This window comes from Astyanax mexicanus, chromosome 10 (genome assembly GCF_023375975.1).
Source record: "Astyanax mexicanus isolate ESR-SI-001 chromosome 10, AstMex3_surface, whole genome shotgun sequence".
Classification (NCBI taxonomy): domain Eukaryota; kingdom Metazoa; phylum Chordata; class Actinopteri; order Characiformes; family Acestrorhamphidae; genus Astyanax; species Astyanax mexicanus.
In genome coordinates this window covers 12,626,923-12,648,157 of record NC_064417.1, presented here as the reverse complement: position 1 = coordinate 12,648,157, position 21,235 = coordinate 12,626,923, and positions in this window count along the sequence as shown.

The following is a 21,235-nucleotide window of genomic DNA, read 5'->3' as shown; positions in this document are numbered from 1 at the left end:
GATGGAGAGATTCATATCAGAGAATGGGATGCGCGGACGATTTCTTGCTTCTCTGAGAATCCGAACACAGTCCTCAAAATAGTGTAACTTCACTATTATTGGGCGAGGGGGTTCATCAGGTTTTGGGCGAGGCGCCAAAGAACGGTGAGCTCTGTCCACAAGTGGGCTTTTTTCCAAAGAAAGGGCTTCCCGCAAAAGCTCCGAAACAGTGGAGTTGGATAAAGTGAATCGTGAATCACCCTCAGGTACGCCGATAATCCTGATGTTCTGACGACGCGATCGAGCCTCCAAGTCCTCGCATTTAGCGTCGACTCTAGCAAGCTCACTGGTGAGGGATTCAACTTTCGCCCTGAGTCCCACAACCTCATCCGAGAGTCCCGACAGGGAGGTTTCAACTTCAGAAACGGTGCGCACGACTGACCCGAGCTCCGCTCTCAGCGACGCGTTGTCTCGAAGTAGCTCGGATTTCATCTCCTGGAGCTCCGTCTGAAGTTTGGAATGATAATCCCTGGAGATAGCGTGGAACTCAGCTGTAAGTGCACGCGTGATCTCTGAGGTTACCGCTTGTATAATGTCCGATTTTAGAGCTGTAAGCTCTTTGGCGAGAACGGGGGAAGCAGGCTTCTCTCTTGGAGGACACGCATCACTCGAGGCCGGGGAGGCAGCAGCGAGCGCTGGGCCGATGAGGGGCTGAGAGGAAGCCGAACTTTTACTAGTTTTAGGTGGCATGTCGGCAAAAACAGGAACGGCGAAACGGGTAAGTAGACCAAAACCAAGCCTCAGTCGAGAAAAAAAGGAAATTAACAGTGCACCATAAGTAAGAAACAACCTCGCTCTGCGGAGCTCGCGTTTTACGTGACCTACGCCATACTGCCCTGGACCGGAAGTCCCTATATTTTTTTTGATTTGATAGTGATTAACAGGTTTTTTGGGTCCCAAAATTTTTCAAAGTTTTTTTGGGTCCCAAAATTTTTCGAAGTTTTTTGGGTCAAAATTATTTTGGGTCCCAAAATTTTTCGAAGTTTTTTGGGTCAAAATTATTTTGGGTCCCAAAATTTTTCGAAGATTGTTTTGGGTCCCAAAATTTTTCGAAGTTTTTTTAGGTCCCAAAATTTTTCGAAGTGTTTTTGGGTCGAAATATTTTCGGGTCTCAAACTTTTTTTGGGCCCAAAATTTTGTAAAGTTGTTTTGGGTCCCCAATTTTTTTTGCACCCAAAATTTTTCAAAGTTTTTTTGGGTCCCAAAATTTTTCAAAGTTTTTTTGGGTCTTAAAATTTTTCTAAATTTTTTCGGGTCTCAAATTTTTTTGGGCCCAAAATTTTGTAAAGTTGTTTTGGGTCCCAAAATTTTTTTGCGCCCAAAATTTTTAAAAGTTTTTTTGGGTCCCAAAATTTTTAAAAGTTTTTTTGGGTCAAAGTAATTTTGGGTCCCAAAGTTTTTTCGAAGATTGTTTTGGGTCCCAAAATTTTTTGAAGTTTTTTTAGGTCTCAAAATTTTTCGAAGTGTTTTTGGGTCAAAATTTTTTCTTCAAGTTTTTTTGGGTCCCAAAATTTTTCAAAGATTTTATCGGGTCTCAAAATTTTTTGGGTCCAAGAATTTTTCAAAGATTTTTTTGGGTCAAAATTTTTTAGGGTCTCAAAATTTTTCTACATTTTTTCGGGTCTCAACATTTTTTTGGGCCCAAAATTTTTCAAAGTTTTTTTGGGTGCCAAAATTTTTCAAAGTTTTTTTGAGTGAAGCTGAGAGAAGAGATCTTTGATATTATTGTTTGCATTGTTTATGCACTTTTCTCCCCTTTTAGATAGATTTTTCCACCTAAGAATGTCTTTACAATCTGAACAGGCACATGTGTAGTTCCATTGAAGTACTTCACAAGAGTGCCATTAAATGACTCAGAAGAAATTGTGGAAGTTGCCCACAAAGGATTCCATTTCCTAAGGCTAACTGCAGTGTGTGTCAGCAGGTGTACATTGAAAGACACTTTAGCAGTCTCATACAGCACCTCAAACTGGATGACAAATTTCCTAAAAACCATTTTCGCTGCATTAACATTACATAGTTTCACATTTTCTTTAAGAAGCATGTGCATAGCAAAAACAGAAAGAAAGAGATGATTTCAGAACTTCTTAATTAGAAAACCATTTAGAAGTCGCAATGAATAAAAAAGAAGAAATGACCTCCACTCTAAATTTACGATCATGTGTTTACGATTGTGAATCTAAATTTAAATTTAAATTTAAATTTACGATTGTGGTGTTCTGGTGAACTCTACAGGAGGCTGGACTGTGAGCAACTTTTGCCCAACAATGTTTGTTTTTCTGTCTATATACCACTTTTTGTTGTGATTTGGTGAATCAAGCCTTATAATCACCGACTGTCGAGTCACATCAAGACAAACACTATGTTGGTACCAATCATCTAAAACGTTTTTAATTTCATCAATACAGATTGGCCTTTTACACCCATGACTGGCTGTTCTGGAGTAGCTGGTGGTCATACTGTTTTGTCTCAGATGCCTCAGATTTGGCCTGAGAACAAGTTCTGGTCTTCTGAAAGGATAGGGTCCTTCATCTGTGTGATAGCAAAAATCACACCCATACAGCCCATTGAATTGTTCACTGTTCTGGTATTATTGGTATTAGTGCAAAAGCCTTTGTTGTCTATTCTGAGTTTTTTTGTGTCAACATTTTTTGGGTCTAAAAATTTTTCTAAATTTTTTTGGGCCCAAAATGTTTCAAAGTTTTTTTGGGTCCCAAAATTTTTCTAAATTTTTTCGGGTCTCAACATTTTTTTAGTCTTAAAAATTTTCAAAGTTTTTTTGGGTCCCAAAATTTTTCAAAGTTTTTTTAGGTCCCAAAATTTTTTGAAGTGTTTTTGGGTCAAACTTTTTTTGGGCACAAAATTTTTCGAATTTTTTTGGGGTCAAAATTTTTTGGGTCTCAATATTTTTCGAAGATTTTTTGAGGTCAAATTATTTTGGGTCCCAAAATTTTCCGAAGATTTTTTTGGGTCAAAATTTTTTAATTGCTGTTCTAAAGCTGAGAGAAGAGAACTTTGATATCATTGTTTGCATTCTTTATGCACTTTTCTCCACGTTTAGATAGACTTTTCCACCTAAGAATGTCTTAACAATCTGGACAGGCACATATATCTTATATATCTACAATAGACTTTTTTCTCTTTTGCAACCTGTTGTTGCATCCGAGTGGTAATATACAGGAAACAACTGTAATGCTCGCACTTTGTTACTGGACCATCATTAAAGGCTTTCAGTGGCTAGGTTGTGCATATCGCACTCTGTTTAGAAGCAGTGCCAAAGACCCTTACCCACTCAGATATTCAGATTTGGTAGTGATTCACAGTTTTTTTTTGGGTCAGAAAGTTTTTCGAAGTGTTTTTGGGTCAAAATTTTTTTGGGTGCGTGTGTGTGCTGGTGGAAGAGGGAAGATGGTTTCCGAATAGGGTGGTACTGGAGTTGGATGCGAGTCTGAGTGAGGAGCCAAGGTCCTGAATTTCTGGAAATGAAAACGAGAAAGAGAGTCAGCTATGGGGTTAGATGTACCGGGAATGAAAACAGCTTTAAGAATGAACTGATGAGTAATTGAGTGCCAGGTAAGACGCCGGAGAAAAGGCATTAGAGGCAGGGAATTAGAGCGTCCCTTATTAACTGCGTGAACTACGGCCAAGTTATCAGAGTGCGTGAATATGACGCGTCGCGTCCATTCGTGGCCCCATAACAGGGCAGCGACTACTATGGGGTAGAGCTCACGGAGAGCGGACGAATCGCTCTGATCCGGAGGAGAAAGAGTAAATTCAGCAGGCCATGGAGAAGCAAACCATCTGCCATCACAGTAACCGCCAAAGCCTGTAGAAGGCGCAGCGTCTGTAAAGAGGTGGACATTCTCAGGTTCGGATTCTGCTTCGTTGAAGAAAAAAGAAATACCGTTCCAGTGCTTTAGGAGTAATAGCCAGAAACGCAATTCTGATAAGCAAGCCTCGTTGAGAGTAAAGTACTGGAAATTGGAAGCCACAGATGATGCGAGATGGAGGAGATGCGAGATGAAAGCACGACCCTGCGGAATAATGCGCATTGCGAAATTTAGATGTCCGAGAATTGACAGGAGCTGCTGCTTGGTTCGACGAGGCTGATCCAGAAATTCGGAAAGGAGTTGAGAAATGCGTGTCTGTTTCTCTTGAGGAAGAGAAGCCTGGAAGGAGGAGGAGTCCAGCATGATCCCCAAAAAAACCAAGGATGTAGTCGGACCCACCGTTTTTTCGGCGGACAGCGGAATACCCAGACGGCGAAAAACTGATTCCAGGGAGGTGATGCAGTGAGCAGGAGGAGAGGAAGGGGTGTCCAGGACCAGAAAATCGTCTAGTAGGTGCACTACGTAAGGAACGCCGCACTCATTGAGTAAAATCCAGGAAAGAGCCTCGGCGAGGCAGTCAAAAATTTTGGGGCTGCTTTTGCAGCCGAAAACGAGCCTGGTGGCGAAATAGAAACGCCCCCTCCAACGAACACAAAACAGGTGCCAAAAGTCAGGGTGTAAGGGTAAAACCTTGAAAGCTGAAACGACATCGGCTTTGGCCATCCAGGCGCCGTGGCCAACGATCTTGATAAGGGAAATAGCATCGTCGACGCGAGCATAGCACAGGGAAAAGAGATCACTGGGCACCAGACTGTTAATAGAAGGCACAGGAGCACCATGGGGCGCAGACAGGTCTATAATCAAGCAAGACTGACCTTCTGTTCATCCCAGGAACTACAAGCCCTCACAACAATCTCTCCATCTCTTTCGAGAACTCACTGGTCACTCCATCGGCAGAAGCAAGAAGCCTCGGTGTAGTAATGGATGACCAGTTATCGTTCTCGAGCCATATTGCAAATCTGACTCGGTCATGCAGATTTCTCCTGTACAACATCCGAAGAATTCGACCGTTTCTGTCTCAGGATGCCACTCAGGTGCTTGTGCAGTCTCTTGTCATCTCAAGACTTGACTACTGCAACTCTCTACTGGCTGGTCTTCCACTGCGAGCCACCAAACCACTACAGTTAATTCAGAATGCGGCAGCACGACTCGTCTTCAATCTTCCGAAGTTCAGTCATGTGACTCCTTTGCTGCGTTCCCTCCACTGGCTTCCTGTTGCCGCCCGCATCCGATTCAAAACCCTGACGCTGGCCTACAAGGCAAAAAACGGACCAGCACCTTCATACCTGATGGCGATGGTCAAAGCCAGATCTGCACCAAGAGCTCTTAGAGCTTCCAGCACGGCTCGGCTCGAACCTCCATCACTCAAAACACACAGAAAACAGACATCCAGACTCTTCTCTGTGCTGGCACCAAGGTGGTGGAATGAACTTCCACTGGATGTCAGAACAGCAGAGTCACTCACGGTCTTCAAACGTCGACTGAAGACACATCTTTTCAAAGAGTTCCTAAACTAATAATAAAAAAAAATAATAAAAAAAGGTTCCTAGGGTTCTTAACATGATTAAGCTCTATGTATCTCTTGATCCTAGTCTACAAACTAGCTTTGGATATCTTAAGTAACTTTGAAGCACTGTTGTAAGTCGCTCTGGATAAGGGAGTCTGCTAAATACCGAAAATGTAAATGTAAATGTAAATCAGGCGTTTCTTCCCTGAATATTTACGAGTAGCAACGCCGATGGGATTGATGCGGAAGTTTGAAAAAGGGGGCGAAGAAAAGGGACCGACCATAAAGCCGTCCGCGACCTCCTTGGCCAGGAGAGAGGTAACCACATCGGGTTCCGATTGGGCAGACAGGAGGTTCGAAGCTGAAAAGGTCGTATCCGGCAAAACAACGAGCCCGGGAGAAAATCCGAACACCAGACCATCCAGGAGGTAGCAGACGAAGGTAGAATCAGGGTGAGAAGACAGACTCTTAGCTAACTCGGGCACGTTAACTGGAGTGGACAGATATCGTAATAGTCAGCTCTGTCCGAACTTGGGTGGACGGATGGGGCAGGAAGGACGAGCGTGAGCCTGAGCGCAGTAAAAGCAAACGTGCAAAAAAGGGCATGAAGACAAAAAGCAACCTCTTGAGTTGAAATTATTACATATGGCCCGGGAGCCGAGAAAAAAAAGGCACCTCCCACGAGTATCTAGGGAATTAGAGGCCGATACGCAAGACACGGCGGGGGGCGTGCTGGCGGGGGGCGCGCTGGCGGGGGGGGCTGGAGAGGGGGCCACAAGCGAGCAGGCAGAGACGGGGTGAGAAGGCTGTCCGCACAACTCGCAAGCGAGGGAAGGGCGACCAGCGAAAATCCGGCAGTATAACTCGAGATCAAGGGCGCCCCAGTAGGTGGACATATTCCACTGCTGCAAGCGCGATGCAGCCTGCGCAGAGAACAGACAATGGTAATCGTAGAATCCAGAACCCCCATAGCGCACGGCCAGGTCGAGGATAATGGAAAGGTAGTCGTCGAGTTCCTGACGGCGGGCTGGAAAAGCCGCGCAGAGCACGTCTCGAAAGGTGGAGAAAGCAAGGGCGAATTCGGGGGCAGAGAGAACTCTTGAGCCACGCGAATCTGAAGATCCGATAGTTAGCAGTGAACCCCCGACTTCAAAGAGGCGGGGCGCCGGAGCGGCGGCCGAAGGACGCAGTAGAGAAGAGAGATCTATGTCTGCACCTTGCAAGATGCGCTGACGCAGTGATGGCTGAACCAGAGGCGGGGAGAGAGAGCGAGCACCCGCAGGAGGAGGGGCTGGAGCGGCGGTGGAGAGGGAACAGGAGCCATCATGAACCCGTGGAGCTTGGACGGAAGGCTGGGGAGCCTGAGCACCTGAGGAGAGAGCACAAGGAATAGGGAGCAAGGCCGGCTGCTGAACGGCCTGGAGGGGGTTGGAGGGCTTCTACCGGGAGGTAGAAGCCACAGGAGAGTTGTCCTGTCGAAATCCACGCCGGGAGCGCTGAGCAGTAGTAGACGAAGGCTGAGATGAAAGGCGGCTGTGCCCAGAGCCCGAGAGGGCAGTGCGGGTGCGGCTACGCCGAGCCGGGGAGCGATGTTCCTGGGCCGGGGAGATGGAGCGCCGGGCTGCTGGGCGGCCACGCCGGGCCGAGGTGCGATGTTCCTGGGCCGGGGAGATGGAGCGCCGGGCTGCTTGGCGGCCGCGCCGGGCCGGGGGGCGATCTTGCTGGGCCGGGGAGATGGAGCGCTGAGCAGCGGGGCGGCCACGCCGGGCCGAGGGGCGATCTTGCTGGGCCGGGGAGAAGGAGCGCTGAGCAGCGGGGCGGCCGCGCCGGGCCGAGGGGCGATCTTGCTGGGCCGGAGAGTTAGAGCGCCGGGCAGGGGGGTGGCCGCGCCGGGCCGAGGAGCGATCGGGCTGAGCCGGGGAGTTGGAGCGCCGAGCAGCGGAGCGGCCACGCCGGGCCGAGGAGCGATCAGGCTGGTTGCGGGAGCGGCCACGCCTGGCCGGGGAGCTGGAAACCACCGAACCGGCCTGGGCATCGGGCACCGAGATGATGGGTAGAGGCCCAGGGATCGGATGAGACACACCGGCAGATGAGGAGCCCGAGAACAACTCGGGATCCGAGGCATCCAGATCAATATCCATTGTAGCAGTGACTGAGAACTCGACGTCACGTGAGTTTGTTCGTCACGGAGGTGAGTTGTGACTTGGAGGTATATATATATAGGGCGAAGGGGTGGAGCTTGTAATTGAGGCGCACTCCATATCCCAAAATTTTGTTAATCCTTAACAACACTAATACCCGAAAACTGAACAATTCAATGGGCTGTATGGGTGTGATTATTGCTATCACACAGGTGATGAACCCTATCCTTTCAGAAGACCAGAACTTGTTCTCAGGCAAAATCTGAGGCATCTAAGACAAAACAGTATGACCACCAGCTACTCCAGAACAGCCAGTCATGGGTGTAAAAGGCCAATCTGTATTGATGAGATTAAAAACGTTTTAGATGATTGATGGCTTTTTTCCAGAGTACCAACATAGTGTTTGTCTTGATGTGACTCGAAAGTCGGTGATTATATGTCTGGGTTCACCAAATCACAGCAAAAAGTGGTATATAGACAGAAAAAAAAATTTAAGATAATGTGAATCTATGTAATGTTAATGCAGTGGAAATGGCTTTTAGGAAATTTGTCATCCAGTTTGAGGTGCTGTATGACACTGCAAAAGTGTCTTTTAATGTACACCTGCTGACACACATTGCAGTTAGCCTTAGGAAATGGGGTCCTTTGTTGGCAACTTCCACCTTTTCTTCTGAGTTATTAAATGGCACTCTTGTGAAGTACTTCAATGGAACTACACATGTGCCTGTCCAGATTGTAAAGACATTGAAAAGTCTATATAAAAGGTGAGAAAAGTGCATAAAGAATGCAAACAATGATATCAAAGATCTCTTCTCTCAGCTTCTCTCAGCTTCAAAAAATTTTGACCCAAAAAAAATTTAAAAAAAATTGTACCCAAAACATTTTGACCCAAAAAGACATCGAAATATTTTGGGACCGAAAAAAATCATCGAAAAAATTTTGGGACCCAAAAAAATCTTCGAAAAATTTTAAGACCAATAAAATGTTGCGGCCCAAAAAAAAATTTGACCCAAAAAAACTTGGAAAATTTTTAGACCCAAAAAATTTTGACACAAAATTAGTTCGAAAAATTTTTAGACCCGAAAATATTTTGACACAAAAAAATATCTAAAAATTTCGGATCCCAGAAAAATCTTCGAAAAATTTTGGGACCCAAAAAAACTTTGAAAAATGTTGGGACCCAAAAATCTTTTAAAAATTTTTAGACCAAAAAAATGTTAAGACCCGAAAAAATGTAGAAAAATTTTGGGACCCAAAAAACTTTGAAAAATTTTGGGCCCATAATAATCTTCGAAAAATTTTGAGACCAAAAAAATGTTGAGGCCTAAAACAAATTTGACCCAAAAAAACTTGGAAAATTTTTGGACCAAAAAAAATTTTGACACAAAATTATTTCGAAAAATTTTTAGACCCGAAAAAATTTTAACACAAAAAAACATCTAAAAATTTCGGATCCCAAAAAAATCTTCGAAAAATTTTGGGACCCAAAAAAATTTTGACCTAAAATAATTTTGACCTCAAAATATCTTCGAAAAATGTTGGGACCCAAAATAACTTTGAAAAATTTTGGGCCCAAAAAAAGTTTGACCCAAAAAAACTTCAAAAAATTTTCCATTATTCAGTAAATGAATGAATAAGTTGAGGGTTGCTCAGAAACACTGGATTTAAGGGCCAGTGTCTACCAGAGGGGTCTCTGTAGGTTGAGCAGATAGTAGTACTAATAGGTGAGTGATCCGACAATGATCTACTGCCTATGCGGCAATATTTACTTGTACGCAAAATATTAAGTGATTCAAAAAAAAATAATAATACATGAGGATGTCATATGCCATTGTGAGAAAAAGGTATAATCCCTTTGTCTGACATTTAATGTTCTCCAAACATGAAATAATTCCAAATCTTTGCAAAATTTTAAATCAGTTTAAAGTGTTAATGTAGTTTTATGTGAAATGTTACATCTAGGGGGAAGTTGGTCAATACTTTTTTTAATTAAACAAATAAAATGATCACCTAATAATGTAAGAGGGCATGAGATTGTAGAAACATCTGCTAGCAGCTTTGCGAAAAAATACTGTGGAGGCATAAATACAGACAATCAGTATCTCTTCCCCCATATAAACATCCTGAGACCATGACATACCATCCCTCATCATCCTTGATCACTTTGTCTAGAGTAAAAGGAAAATTTCTGTGTAGAAGAATAATATAATTATAATTTTATAAAGAGAAAACCCAGCCTACCCAGCTTCTTCGCAAAGTGGGTTTCTTGTTTCTTGATCATTTTTTAGGAAGCCGTTTAATGGAATGATTAATGCCCTTTGCAATAAGACTGACTACCTTAATTTCACTCACTCATACACTCACTCATCGTCAACCGCTTTATCCGTTAAGGTTCGCGGGGGGCTGGAGCCTATCCCAGCTGGCATCGGGCGGAAGGCAGTATACACCCTGGACAGGCCGCCAATCGATCGCAGACACAGAGAGACACACAGACATATTCACTCACACACTCACACCTAAAAGGGCAATTTTTATCTGACATCCAATTAGCCAGAACTTTGGTCTTTAGACTGTGGGAGGAAACCGGAGTACCCGGAGGAAACCCACGCAGACATGGGGAGAGCGTGCAAACTCCACACAGAAAGGTCGTCCCAGCCGGGAATCGAATCCAGTACCAAAAGTACCACTCAGGTAGACATCATTACGTGACCCCGTCTTGTTGCAAATGAAATATTTATTAAACAGTTACAACAGCAAATCCTGGTTAGCCTGGGGAGAGAGTTCAGATTTGATGTCCCACACCTTCTGTCTCTCATTGCCTGCACATTGCCTGTCTTATTTATACAGGCCCAGGCCAGGGGCCACTGCGTGGAAGATACCTTAGGGTAACAGGGTAACAGTTCTCCTAACAGTACTTTCTACTGTATAGTGATATTAATATATGCAAATTTCCTGTCATATTTATACAGGTCCAGGCCAGGGGCCACTGCGTGGAAGATCAACTTTTCTTACCAAATATGAATGTATACTTTGTACCAATACATTATCTAAGAGCACCATAGTGGCCCTGTCACAGCATCCCTTAAGTGGAGACCATCCTCAGCTCAGTTAAGCTGGCAAAGTTGCATTCCTTCATGGAGCAACAAACCAGTGTGAAAACATATTTACACGTACACATGGAACCAAGATCAATAACAAACTGACATGAAACTGACATGACTGTCACACACTGCAGCATAGTTTTGAGCTCCTCAGATCTGCTGAAGTCATTGGCCACAATCTGATAATGTTTTATATTTTTTGTTTTACAAAAATCCAGTCAAAACTAATTCCATCTCTCTGCCTTCCTCTGAGTTACTATGACAACATTAACTGTAAAAGGCGCTATATAAATACATTTTATTGGATTTGATTTGAAATGACTTTTGACCTAAAACATATTGTAACTGTGGAAAATGCATCTTGTTCTCAACATTTCAACAAGTGTTTGGGTTGATTTGTGTGTTAAATGCAGTAATGGCTGTTTTTTGATGTTTCAGGCTGAGAGAAGCATTTTGCGCATAGTGCTGATCTCCTATCTCACTCCTTAGAAAGATAAACGGCTTCAATTGTTGTTTTTAACTGAAAACTTCTCTTTCACGCAGAAAATATTTTTCAAGACCTAAAACAAAATATAACTGTGGAAGTGTTTGGGTTTGTTTGTGTGTTGAATGCAGTAAACACTGTTCTTGGACATGTTAGGATGAGATAATACTTTTGTGGATAGTGCACTTACTCCGTAGAGAGATCCCTTGTGAAAACAAATTATATTTAAGAGCACTAAAAGTATATTTAAAATAGGTCAAGAATATTAAATGTATATTTTCCATTTCCTATGCTTTAAAAAAGTACACATAAAATATTTTTTTCTGTATTTGTATAAAATGTATTTTAAAGTAATACATTTTTAATTATACTTTAATGTATTGATAGTGATTACATTTAAATTCAATCATTCTGAAGCATATTTAATCAAAAGTGTACTAAATTGTTATGTCAACTAAAATGTATCAATTAAAAAGTAACGTACTGTACTGTGTACTGTAAAGAAATGTATTTTAACGTGCACTTCAGTGCAACTTAGGAAGTATACGTAAAATAAGGTATTTCGTCATGTTATTAAACCTTCGATAAGAAGAGTATAATTAATTGTTATGTCAACTGAAATGTATTATTTGAAAAACATATTTTGTAGACATGCATTTTGAAGTGTGATTTAGTACAACTGAGAAAGTACACTTTAATTAATGTATTTCTTCATGTACTGAAGCACATTTAACCAAAAGTGTATTTACATATCACACCATTTTAAGTATATTATTTAAAAAGTATATTTTACAACAAAAAAAAACCTTTCACAGTATGCTATGGTAAAACTTGGAAAATACACTTCCTGTGTTGTTTTTCTTCACATATTAAGGGTACTTAACTAATGTATATTTAAATGTGAAAGCATTTTTAGATTATTACTTTAAATATAATAATAATTGAAAGATTTGCTTTTTTATTATGCGTTAATTTAACTTAAACAATAGAATGGACTTCACTCACATTCTGAAGCAAACATGCCCCAAGTTAATTAACTCATAAAATTACATGAGTTAATTACCTGAATCACATGTACATAAAATGTACATTATTGTCATGTAATATGTATGTTGTATATATGTATGTATGTATCTGTGTATTATTAAAAAAACATTCTTACGTTTGTCTTCACATAAAATCTATCTTTAAATTAAGTATTCTTGTATATAAGTTTTAATAGTATAATAAGTTTTGTAGTATTGTATATCGTAGTTTTACAATACATATGTTTTATAGAACATATGAAAAAAACCTATGCACACAAGCAATTAATCATTGTCTTAATGCTTTTTCAATGTAACACATAACATGGAAAATGGACAGCTGCTCATTTTTTTGTTTCTACGGAAAAAGTGTGTTAAAATAAGTCTAGCATCCTCTCCATAGAAAGCTTTGATTGCATTCAGCATGAAGAGTATTTGTAAAGTTAAAGTGTTGAATGATCACCACCCCATCTCATCCACAAAGCACCAACTCATCCCAAAGTACTGGATGGAGCTCCATCATTCCAGAGACCACAGGTCCACAGTTTCACAGCTCATTGCTGGGTTTTATACCCCTCCCTAGGCCTCACCTGGCATTAGGCATGGTGCTCATAGGTTTATATTTATTTACTCCAGAGAGTACTATGTATTGACAGCTTTTAACACCATTTAGAAGTGGCAATCATTAGAAAAGAAGAAACAATCTCCACTCTGAAGTTTTCCAAAATTTGCAATCATGTAATGATCTTGGTTTTCTACAGGAGGCAGGATTGCAAGCAATTCTTGGACAAAAATGTCTGTTTTTCTGCCTATATATCATGTTTTGCTTTGATTTGGTTCTGGTCTTCTGAAAGGATAGGGTCCTCCACTTGTGTGATAGCAAAAATCATACCCATATAGGCGTATGAATTGTTCAGTGGTCTGAATTAATGGGCGGGCAACAGAGACTGAGCTACATATAAGTGTAAACACCTTGGACCTCTATTCTCTGTTCTGTAGATCTCTCCATGTGATACCATCCTTTTCTAGAGATAAGAGTTATTTTCTCCAAATGCAACATTTGTTCTTTTCTTTTCACACAAATGTTGCTTTTCCTGTCTTTAGGCTGTAGTTTAATAACCTGACACTGAACTGGCCAAATCTCGTACTTAGAGCTTTAAAAAATTGAAATTCTATCAAAGTTCCACAGTAAACTAATATCATGTTCACATAGTTGGCCAGTTTCTCTTAATTTTCTGTATACTCTGCTACACACTGTATGTCATTCAAAACCCATTCATTTTCTGCTGTCTCGCTAGATAAATGTAAATTGGGATTTTCAAGTATGTCTTTAATCTGGCATGACAAACTCATCATAAAAAAACATAGCAGTTTTTAAGATTTGTATATGCATTAAATACAAACTGGCGTGCTTTACATTGTGTTGGATAGTCTACCTTGTCCCCAAGTACATAGAACATGAGGAGCATTAAAAATAAGGTTAATAATGACTATACTCTCCATAAGCTTTGTTAAACAGGTACACACTTTCTGGCACCAACCCAGGGACATGTTCGTTACAAATCTTGAGGAGATGTTTCAGAGCTATTCCAGTCAGGTTATGCTGCAGGACATAGAACATCAACAGCATGAGACTCTGCCCTTTTGCCCTTTTAGAGGTGCAACAGGATACAGAAGTTCATCATTAGCATGTGGCATGTAAATTGTATAAACATAATTAATTGGCTTGCTTGTAGGGGAAGAAACACTTGGTGTGAGCTAATTTATATTTTGCAAAGATATATTATAACCTTCCATCTTGGAATTAGACATAAATAATCTTAAAATGAATGTTCATGTGTTGTGATATACCTAAAGAACTTAAATAATACACCTTCTATTTATTTTCACAATATTATAAACACATTTACTTTAAAGTTATTACAGAAATGCAAATGTAATTTTATTACCATTTTAATTTGTTAATAATTACACATAGGTTCTTGGTCTTCAAAAGTGCAAGGTCCAACTGTACCTACAGTTCAGCTTCTAAACTATGGTTTCCCATTTACCTAATTAACTGTTACCTCTCATTTATGCATTCTAAATTTGTAATATAATTAATGTTGCATTAGGCTTATATTTAGACATAGTTTTTATTTTTGGAATCTTTATTATACAGGATTGATAGTTTTGTAGAGCACAATGCAGAGCTTGACATAAATGTCATAAATATTCACATTCAGTAACTACATGTTGTGAGTTTCTGTTGGCTGTTTCCTTTGCATGAATCCTTACAAGCCTATCTGCCCTCACCTGTTTATTTTTTTAATTCATATTAAACAAAGAATCAGCACTATGAGTTAATTTGAGTTTTTGAAGAAATATGTCTCAGATTTCTCCGAACATAATACATGTCATTCATAGTCCCTGTAAACATGCTTTTATTTGTATCTTTTTTACCGATTCACAAAGATGCTGATCATCAATGGCAGTTCCTCTGTTGTGTTATCGCAATCCTCACTATTTGGAAATTGAGCAGCAAATTTGTATTTAAATATGCAGCATTCCATGTAGAGGACGTGTAAAGATTAGCTAAACTGTTTTTCACGTTTAACATGTTTATTAATTATTGCAAAATTACTCATTTCATATATTTGAAATGGCTGGATGCATGGATGGATGGATGGATGGATGAATCATTCATTTAGCATCTCCTCAAACAACTTGTTCGTGGAGTGTCTTGAGTTCTTCTGTGAATTTTTTATACTTCACTTTTTTATTTACTGTCTAAAAAATAAAACAATATTAATATGTTTATTATATGGTCAAATAATGACCATTGTTTATATTTACTGTACATAGTGGGCTGGAATTGTACATGACCTTTTTTTTTGTGTTCGCATATGTGATGATGTCAGGGTCTCCACACTATCACGGCATAATTTTACCAGACCTTGGGACAGAGTTATCATCATTCAGCAGGTATGCCTTGTATTGTCTTTTTTTCAGCATCATTAAAACATATCGCTGTGCCTCTGGCTGTGGATTGAACAGGACAGAAGAAACTGCAGGTTTGGCGCATTCTGGTTGAAGGCTTCGCGCTCGCAGTTTAAAATGTAATCAGCCAATTAGAGCGCAGCCTCGGTCTGGGGGAGGCGGAGCAGCTGAAGGATGCGGGGAGCTGCGCTGGATGAGCAGGGCTCTTATTAGTAGGGCGCAGTGGCTGGGTAAGTGCTGGTGAACGGCTTTTGAAAACGTTATCTGATGGTGGACTAGTAAATAAGTAGCACAGAGTTCAGAAGATGTTATCTTAATGCAAATGGCGATAAAATACCATAGGTTTAACGTTAAGCTATGAATGTGAATGTTAGTTAACTAGCTAGCTAACCACTGCCAATATCAGTTAGCTAGCTAACCAACCACTGCGAACTTTAGTTAGCTAACTAACTAGCTAATGAGATAACCTAGATAGCAAGCTAGCAGAGGCTGTGCCGTGCAGTGCAAAGCTTAATTAGATTAAATTCTCACTTCTTTTTGTTTTAAGTAGTATGTAATGAATATAGCAGTTCCATAGTACAATAAAGTTACATGATTTAAAATCACTGTTTATGTACAAAAATGGCAAGATATATGATATATATATATATATATATATATATATATATATATATTTTTTATGTGTATAAATTGTATACTCCAAAACAAGATATATATATTTATACACAGGGCCGTGCAGAGACCTTTGGAGGGGCAGGTGCACAAAGTCAAAAGGGGGCACATCGAAAAATTTGAAACACTGTACAAAAACATACCTCACAATATAACCGGTTGATTTGTGATCTAACTGTGGTGTTACTGTAAACTACAAATTAACAGAAGTCACCTTAGTGCAGTGTTTCTCAACCCTGCATATTCCCACTGTTATGCATATTCTAGAGCTTTCTCTGCTTTAAAGGCACTTAATGATGTAAGTGGTGGTATGATGTGTCTAATGCACTGCTGATTATACATAAGGATTGATTTATGATCCATAGGGGGCTTAGGGATTTTAACAGGTAAACTCAATAAAGGATTGTTAATTAGCTGATCAGGAGGAAAATAAACAATTGTAGGGCAGTGACCAGGGTTAAGAAACTGCTTTAAACTACCAACAACTACCCAGTGTCGTAAAAAAATCTAATTATACTCTTCCTCCTAGCTAAATTAATTTTCATTTATTATAGTCCTGCAATCCTAAATTGATGAAAACAATTTGAAAATGAAATAGTTATTGGCTGATCAGGCCAAGTTAAACATTACATTTATATATCTTTATATATATATATATCCCTATCTATCGAATTCCAAGGTTAAGCTACCTGACTAGACACAAGCTGCATTTAATTAAGCACACAGTGGGTTTGAACTGTGTGTTTTGATTCAGACGTGTATTTTTAACCAGCTATCAGAAATAGTGTCGTCACAGTTTACATGGTTAGCCTACCGTTACCTTTCTTTTAGAAAAATCCCCGTATGTCCTAATGTGTTTTAAAGTGGATATGAAACACTTCAAGTATTTAGTATAATTCACAAGATGTATTTTCACTCTATCAAATTTCACTCTATCAAAACTTAAGTTTAACAGTTGTCAGTGAAACTGAATTAGAATAATTAGCAATCTAAATGTCATTTTTTAAATAATCGCAGCGCCATCTTGTCCCAGCGCTGAAAGTGACGTCACAAGGTTGGTTCCCGAACGCCTAACTAACATAAACTTTGAGCCTACAGTAGTTTCTCAATGGATAATAAAAGCCAAATGAAACCAAAAATCGTTGCAAACTTTTGTATTGCCCCTGGGGGTAGTAATACTGGGTGTAGCAAAATTATAAAGGGTGAAGAATGAGAAAAAGATTCACTTTCACTTTTACATCTCGCTTCTTAAGCGGACAGCTGTTGGGGCTTGTAGCGAGCACTTTCTAGACCAGGACTATGTAGAAGAGAAAGTTTTTGAGTCAGGAGCATTAGTCGTTCACCGGACAAATACGCTGAAGTCCGAGGCTTTTTTAATGTTTCCTATGAACAGCTGGAATGTACAGACTATCCGACCAGACTGGGGGTACTATGAAAGCAGCAGCTGTGAGCCGCAAGGAACGAGCCAAACGACTCGCCCACCCAGCAGAGCAGCGAGAGGTATCGAAAGCCTAGACAAGCTGACAGTTAAAAGATAACGTAGCTAGCGTTAACTACTTAGCTAGCTAAATTAGTTAGCTAAATAGCTAACGTTTGCCATGTTAAGATAGCTAGCCAATGCTAGCTAACTAGCTAACGCTAACTAACGTTAGATGAAGCTAAGTACCCACTAAGCCGTCTAACTGAACTCATGTACGCTTCATTCAGTCTTAATGAACTCTGGACTTTACATGCTTAATAGATAAATGTATATAAACAAGCTAGTTAATGGGATGGCAATACATGCTCTTGACAGGCGGCAGGGTTTCTGCACGGACCTCACGTAGAGAGAGAATATAGACACCCCCAAAACGTCTCTCTCTCAGAAAAGCATCTGAAAAGTTCTGCTCAGGGTTCAGCAGGGAAAACGCATGGTCCATGTTAGCCTCCTGACAGCAAGCACCAGGTAAAGTGTTAACGACCCTCTCCACCTGTACGGGAACTGCTGGCTTTGCCTCTGTACAAATCGGAGTTTGTTCCGTTAATCTGTCTCGTCCCCTCACCGGCTCGAGCGCATAAGCCATTGGGTTTCTAGGAATCTGATCAAAACCCCGTTTAGCTTCGTCTTTATCCATAATCTCGACAAACAACAAGCTCTTTACCGCTAGCTATGCACCTGGGCTCTTCAATCAACCAACCAACCTCGTGACGTCACCAGTGCTGCATGGGCAAAATGGCAGCGCACTAGCGCAAACGTTTAGAGTAGTAAATACATTATAATTTAGTGTGTAAACATTTTATATAAAAAATCCCCCCTCAATTAAATTCCAAAATATTTAATCCCTTAGAAAACTTGTACAAACTGAAATGTTTCATGTCCACTTTAACGTCAGCTGCTGCTGTAGCCGCTGTTAAAACTTTTGCACGCTCTGCAAAACCAGCAAGCTGACTGGCTGTTTCTCCTGAAAAGCAGGACTTAAGGGCGTTAAGAGTGTTCTCATTCACACAGCTTAATACTGTTTTTTTTTATTTAATATAATACATGAAATGTACGGAAAAATACTTATACGGGAGGATGGCATGAAAGAAGCATACTTCACACATACACTTCCAAAAAAAAAAGGGGGCAGGTGCTCCAGAGGCCTCCAACACCCCCCCCCCTGCATGTGCCTGTTTATACGTTTCCTGAAAACAGCATACCTTGGTAAAATCATGCACACTTTCCCAATAGTGAAAACTTTGTAATAGTAATATATGTAATAATACAAGTCATAATACATTGTAATAAAATTTCAACAGATATTTTTGAACATTAAAAATAAAAGCAGAACACCCCTCAAAAGATAAGAAAAGGTTAGTCACATGTTCAGTTTTATTTGTAATTACTAGTTAAAAGGTACTGTTGTGTACACATGCACAGTTTTGCTGAAGTAGTGCAAAAATTCTGAAGAATTTTAAAAAGGGGTCACAAGATTGTGTGAATGTGACATAACCTGAGCTTTGATACTCTTCAGCTAGCAGTCTAAATGTGTCTGTTGATTGCCATGAGCAGTAAGTGGATGAGCACTTACAGCCAAGTGTCCCAAAGACTGCAACACAAAAAATATATTTTTGCAACCCTATAATTTACCTCATACATTTGTTAATTAATTGTTGAGAATTAAATGCATGTACATTAACTTGCCATGTTTTTTATACACCTTGGACCTTTCAAGTCTAAGTTTTATGTTTACAGGTTCCTTTTAGAACTCAGACATCACATTCAGAATCAAGCATCACAACTACTGCACGTCGTGTTAACCAAAAGAAAACAGCAAAGGTTAAGTACAATTTTGTCTACAAAGCATTATTCATTTAAATTCATAGAAGCCTATTTTTTACTACAACTACATTATTAACAAGAAGATTGTATAATTGTTTTTTATTAAAAGTAGTTTGTGTCAGTTTATATAAGGAAATCAGTATTTATTTAGTTTAGGTGCTTGAAATTCTAAAATCAAGACCTGAACTGAAGGCCTTACAAAAGCAATCACCTACAAGAAGGGTATTTTTTTACACACTTCGTTCACAGACGTTATTTATTATTATAATATTATGTTTGTAATTATATTATGCTATATTATATTATATACTCCCACCTATAATGCAGGTCTGGACAATTTAAACAAAGTGGTGTGGTTTATTTTTGCAGTATATACCTACATTAACTTAGCTTTAGGTTTTTTTTAAGTGTTTTATAGGAAATGCAAAATAAATATATATTATAAATTAATATTATAATACTGTGTTAACCATCCTTTAAAAACTTGTTATCCTGGCAATTATCAAATGATACTGCAAACATCTGCATTACTCTAGGTTTATTGTATCTTGTTGATTCCTTTGTAGTTCTTTGGGAATTTTCCAAAGTTATGATTATTACCTTCATCAGGTTACTTGTCAATGCTTCCTAATTACATCACCTTTTTGATCAGGCCTACATTGTAGTCCCCCTACATTATAGATCAGCTGTATATTTACATATTGTAAACTATTACTGTCATTCCTTCACAGATTTATCACTAGTAAGTTTCTAACCACAGGAACAATGTTAACTAATTTTTTTTTGGATGATAGACCATTTTCAGCACAAAAATTAAATTAACTTGCTTGTGATATCAGCAGAACTATTGCAATTTCTGTTATTTTGGGTATCTTTAAGTTTACCATTTATGTTTTTTTATTATTTCTATTTGTGCTCAGGTGCTGTCAAAAAGGCACAAAAGCACATGGTTGAGGCATGTATGATACAGAGACAGACTGAGACGTAAGAGTTGTTGACCTGGAATCCACATCCATAAATCGGTCACTAGAAATCGTGAGTTTCAGCAGTAGTAGCTAAAAATGTAGTCCTAACTACAAAAATCAATAGTTTTGTTTATGGTGAAAGAGAACAGGAGTGGGTTTCCTGAAAACGATCAATCTTAGTGAATAAGGAACAAACTAACGTACAACGTGAGTAAAGAACGAGTCAGTTCTGCTAGTGTTTCCCAAAGTGCTTTGCAAAGGGAAAATTAACGAAACAGCGAACCACAATCATCGATTCAATTCTGCCAAATATGCAGTATTTATTTACTATTATGCCAAACAAAACGTAGAAATGTGTTGTATTCAACAACATTATACATATTCTGAAATTTAAATAAAAAAAGGATGTACTTTGGCATGGATAAAATACTACTAAAAATGCATATGACTAAATAAATAAACAAAAATCTAATCCATGTTAAAATATAATATATATATATTTTTAAAGAGTGTTTAAAGTTTTAAAATAGATTGTAGCATGAATATAGTTATTTTTGTTTATTAATTTAGTCATATGTGTCTTTAGGCCTAAGTACATCTGTTTGTTATTACTAATATTCCCTCAGACCTGCTCACCCTTGGTATTTTCTCAGCGTCTTGAAGGAGTTTCTGGAGGTGCTAAACAATAGCTGCTGCTTTTCGCTGTGAGGCTCCAGCTCATCCTAAATCACCATCTCAGTTGGGTTTAGGTCAGGGGATTGTAATGTCCATGCATTTTTGGTTTACCAGATAAATACATATGTGCAAATTAATAATTTTCATGGTTTTAATATTAATCTACATTGTAGAAATAAATTAAACAAAGAAAAATAAAGTAAGACATTAAATGAGACGTGTCCAAATGTTTGACTTTTGACTGGTACAGATGAACGGCAACAATGTTGATTAGAAGCACCTGATTAAATATTACCTGCACATTCACTGTAGAGTACCCTTTACAATACGTGTAGGTGTGAATAAAACAACACAAGCGCCCTGTGCACCGGATCTACAGTACCAGGTATTTTCCCAATAGCATGGAAATATATTGTGTTGTGCTTTGATTACCGGTCTGGTGGGAATTGTGTATAG